Consider the following 4,836-nt stretch of genomic DNA (forward strand, 5'->3'; position numbering starts at 1 on the left):
GATTCAGCTCGCAAGGGCGGAAGCAAAGGTAGCCTCAGCAGAAGGCTCAGTGGCTCGGCGGCTCCGTGGCTCTGTGCTTTGTGGCAGGTGCCACGTCTGGGGTGGGAAGGGGGCCGGAGTGGAACCACAAACCCAGTTGCCTCCTGGGTGGTGGCCGGGGCTGCAGCTGGTCCTGTGTTTGTCTCCAGTGCCCGGGCGTCCCCTGCGTGGGGAAGCTGTCCCTGCTGCAGAAGGTCAGCAAGGGGCATGGGGTTGGGGGATGGGCACAGAGCGGCTCCACCTCCCCCAGACCCTGCAGTGGAAGGACTTCTGCTCTCAGGACACCTCCCCACGCTCCGGGCCTCACACCCTTCCAAGGGGCGTTAATAACTCAGGGGTGGGGGTGGGGTAGCCGGCAGATGGGGGGAGGGAGGGAGTCCTCAGGGGCTACCGAGGGCTGTTGTGCAGATCGGCCTCTGCTTGTGAAGCCCAGGTCCTCTGCGGGGAGGGGCCCTCTGTGAGCGTGAGAAGGCCATGCCCGCCCGCCTGCTTTCCCGGAGGGCTGCCCGCTCGAGATGCTGCTGGCCCCTGCCCACCTGAGGCTGCACCTGGGGCCACCTGTTCTGGGGCAGAATTGGGGTAGGGGCAAACCCAGAGGCGACACCAGGAGGACAGCTCGCAAACTGGCATCCTCCTAGCGCCACCCTCCTGGCCACTGCTGGCACGTCCAGCCTTGAACTGCCAAGAGAAGCCAGAGAGAAACAATGCCGGGTGGGGCCTCCAGGCTGGGGGGCGGGCAGAGGGCTGGGCTGGGGGACAGTCTCTCCAGCCGGGGCTACCCTGTGGCTCCAGGCACAAAAGGTGCATGGGTCAGCTCTGATCTGGAGGCTGGGCGGGCCAGGGGGCTCAGGACCAACCACATCTCTTTTGGGGTCACCAGCCACCCCCTCCCCCACACAGCCAAGCACTGGGCGGGCCAGAGGGGAGACACAGCTGTCCACCCTTCCTCATCATCATTCAAGCACCCCAAGTGCCCTTGTCCACTTGTTCCACTCAGACCCCCCTCCCACCCCCGAGCAGCTGGGGGTGACACTGGAGCTGCAGGACCTGCCCGTGATCCTGGACCAGGAGCTCCGCCAACCACACAATGGACGCTGTTGCCAGGGGCCGCCAGTCAGGGGGTCATGGCCATGTCCCTGGTGCCCTCTTCCTTCAGCCCCTGGACCACCCCAATCCCACCCATGGCCAGACAGAGCGAGCCCAACTTGGCAGGAGTCACTACATGGACGCCGGCTGGGGGGAAGCTAGGTTTTTCCTCCCCACCCCCATCCCTCCTCCCCTCACCTGCCTTCCCCCACACTCCCATCTGCGCTACCCCCACGCCCGCACTTCCCATCCCCTCTGTCCCCACCCCCCGTCCCTGCACTCCCCATCCCCGCTCCCCACCCCTTCCGCAGCGGGCAGCTTGGCTGGCCAGCCCCAGGTATTTGCATTGAGGTTTTTATTGTGGAGTCGTGGGGCTGGTGGGGGAAGGCTGAAAGGCCCCCTGACGCACACCCCTCCATGCCCCCAGGCCGAGTCCCCCGCAGCGGAGTCAGGTCACTGCCCAGGGTCTGCCTCTTCCCACTCCCCAACCCTTCTCGGGCAGCCTTGAGCCCTCCTTCGGCCATCAAGGGCCAGACCCGACCACCTGCCCGTCTCTCCCCAGCCTTCCCACTGCCACAGCCAGGTCATCCTTTTAAAGAACAAAGTGGATTATCCCAGACCATTAGCTTAAAATCCTCCAAACCCTGCCCATTTTTCTTAACTTCTCTCCTGGGTAGCATTTGCCAATTGCCATGGTGTAAATACTCCACCTTGCCCAGTCTCAAGCTCAGGGCATAGTCGACTGTCACAGGCCAGCAGGCGCCGCTCTTCCTCCTGGAGCCTCCTGCGGCGCACAGCCCTCCTTACAGCCCTCTGACCAGCTCTCCTCCTCCAGGCAGTCTGCCTTCACACACCCCGGCCCAGCCAGACAGGTCCCTTGGCTGTCCTGGAATCCTGCCCTAGGGCGTCTTAGATTGTCTAACCCCTGTGCGTCTGTTCTTGCCAGTAAACCGGGTTCCCCGGAGGCCGGGGCTCGGTTCTTTCTGGGTCCCCAGCTGCAGGCCCACAGGCCCCCGTGTCCAGGGGCTGAAGGAACTAGAGGCGCATGGAGTTAGGTGCCCAGGCACGGTGACCATGCGCGTCCAGGTGCTCTCCCGGACTCTCCTGGCAGAGCCCAGCGCTGCCTTCATGGCCAGACTTCCAGGGGCTGCAAGGTGGGGGTGGGAGGGCTCACCCACTGGGTCCCCAGCTCCTGCTCCTGGGCCGGGCCCCAGCCCTGTGCGCTTCCCGATTCTCCACTGCAGCTTGAACTTGGACAAAGGGAGTGTTTAGCTTTAGGAAACTAGTCATAAGGACATCCCTCTAGTTGCAGGACGTTTGGGTCGCTGCTAGTTTTAGGATGACAGATAGAGTCCCCACATCCGTGAAATGCAACGCAACTCTGCACTAACAGGAAATGCAGGTTGGATGAAGCTCAGAAACAGTCTCCTGACGGTAACGCCAGACCCAGAGGCTTCGTGCTGAACGACTCCATTCATGCAACATTCTGGAAAAGGCAAAATGATAGCGATGGAAACTGCTTGAGGGGCTGACACCAGGTGCCTGGGACAGTGGGGGTGAGGTGGACACGTCCATGTCATGACCGTGGTGGCAGTTGGGGGTGAGGTGGACACGTCCGCGTCGTGGCCGTGGTGGCAGTTGGGGGTGAGGTGGACACGTCCGCGTCGTGGCCGTGGTGGCAGTTGGGGGTGAGGTGGACACGTCCGCGTCGTGGCCGTGGTGGCAGTTGGGGGTGAGGCGGACACGTCCACGTCGTGACCGTGATGGCAGTTGGGGGTGAGGCGGACACGTCCACGTCGTGACCGTGGTGGCAGTTGGGGGTGAGGCGGACACGTCCACGTCGTGACCGTGGTGGCAGTTGGGGGTGAGGCGGACACGTCCACGTCATGACCGTGGTGGCAGTTGGGGGTGAGGTGGACACGTCCACGTCGTGACCGTGGTGGCAGTTGGGGGTGAGGCGGACATGTCCACGTCGTGACCGTGGTGACAGTTGGGGGTGAGGTGGACACGTCCGCGTCGTGGCCGTGGTGGAAGGCACAGGACAGCAGGTGCCAGTGAGAGAATCACACATGAGGGACTTTGACGACATATAATTATAACTTAATTTAAAAGAAAAAGAAATGTCTTGTCCTTCTGTGCCCCTGTCCCCTCGCTTTGACCTGGACGCTCCTTTTGATTGGTGCAGGATGTCACCTGGCGACTATTCTTCAGCACCTCTGGGGCAGGCCCTGAGTTGTGCAGGGAGAAGGGTCAGGACCAGTCCTTTGGGGCCGTCTGGGTCCCTTCAGCCTCATGCTAGCCATGGCCCCGTGGGTTCCCATGTGCCGAAACGCTGGGATTTCCCAGACCAGAGCACCTGAAACGCGGACCTGGAAGTGTCCCCGACCTGCCCCTCCCCCTCCCCCTCGCGCCCACACCTGGTGGGAGACAGGCCGGTGGTCAGAGGGTCCCGGCCACACGTGCTCGGTACCAGCGCGACATCAGGGCTTGGGGGTTGCTGGGCCCCTGCAGCAGGCTGGGGGGCACTGGCGGATCCCTTTTGGGACCCCCAGTGCTATGACCACTGTCCCCCTCCCTGGTGCCCTTGTGAATGGGTCCGCAGTCCCTTCTTGCGTCCCCATGCCCCCCTGCAGGCCTCCCTGTCGCCCCCAATGCCCTCCCACTGCCGCCAAGGGATATTGGAAGATAAAACCTGACCAACAACTCCTTCGCCTACAGAAACTCATCCCAGCCCGTCAGGGAAAGACAGAAGGCCTGTCACAGAAACGGCCAAAAAAATACAAAAAAGCAGTTTGCAGCCAAAGGACACAAACGGCGAAAGCACGTGAAAAGCACCGAGGTTCCCTTTGGGCGAGGGACAGCTCCGTCGTGGACATGGGGTGCAGGCATTGCGTGGAGGCCGCCAGTGCCCAACTGCGCGGTGAGCAGATAGAGTGCATATGGACTCAGGGTTAAATTTAAAAATCCATGGAAGGGCCCTGCACAGCAGTGAACCCGAAGCCAAACCACAGGCTCTAATTCGCAGCACAATTCTGAAAGTCCGCTGTCGTCAGTGGGAACAAACGCCCGCCCGTGCCGGCTGCTCGCGATAGGACAGTTATGGGATTCCCGTACTTTATGCATGACTGTTCTGTCAACCCCAAACCCCTCTAACAACAAGTAAATATACACACAGAGACACAAGAAACCATTCCAACCTCATTTGCAACAAACTAAAGGAAAACAGAAACAACGATGGGAAGCCAGGCAGCCGGGCAGCGCCGCACGCCCAGTGTACACGGCGGGAAAGGGCCGGGCGGACCCCGGGTGGTCCGAGCAGGGGTGACCTCGGGACGCTTCTTGCAGCGGGGTGCAGCAGGTTGGTGACCTGCAGAGGGCAACCCCACGGCTGCACCTTCTGGCCGGGGGAAGGCCCCAGGTTCGGCCCTCTGGGCAGCGGGAGCCGAGGGCGGGCTGTGGCCCGGTGCTGGGTCCCCCGCTTTGGCGTGTCCCCAGGAGCTCAGGGCCCCCGGGACCTACACCGCAAAGGGTGGCAGGAAATTGCCGTTGGGGAGAGAGGCAGGCGGGCAGAGGAAGGCCTTTCTGCGGCCTTTGCACTCTCCTGCTCTCTCTGCGTTCTAATCGTGTGCACAGAGGAGTTTAATTTGTAAAATGTCATCAGGAAATGGTCGGGTGGGGGAATTTGGGGCCAAAAATCAAAATCAGTGTTTG

General features: G+C 62.0%; 1 long non-coding RNA gene across 1 annotated transcript; it reads left to right on the forward strand.

The window, feature by feature from the left end:
* Positions 1-797: 797 nt before the first annotated feature.
* Positions 798-4,391, forward strand: LOC143675928 (uncharacterized). The gene is made up of 3 exons (XR_013171688.1): positions 798-840; positions 2,519-2,663; positions 3,844-4,391. It is a non-coding gene; the product is annotated as an uncharacterized LOC143675928 (long non-coding RNA).
* Positions 4,392-4,836: the final 445 nt, after the last annotated feature.

Source organism: Tamandua tetradactyla, chromosome 3 (genome assembly GCF_023851605.1).
Source record: "Tamandua tetradactyla isolate mTamTet1 chromosome 3, mTamTet1.pri, whole genome shotgun sequence".
Lineage (NCBI taxonomy): Eukaryota > Metazoa > Chordata > Mammalia > Pilosa > Myrmecophagidae > Tamandua > Tamandua tetradactyla.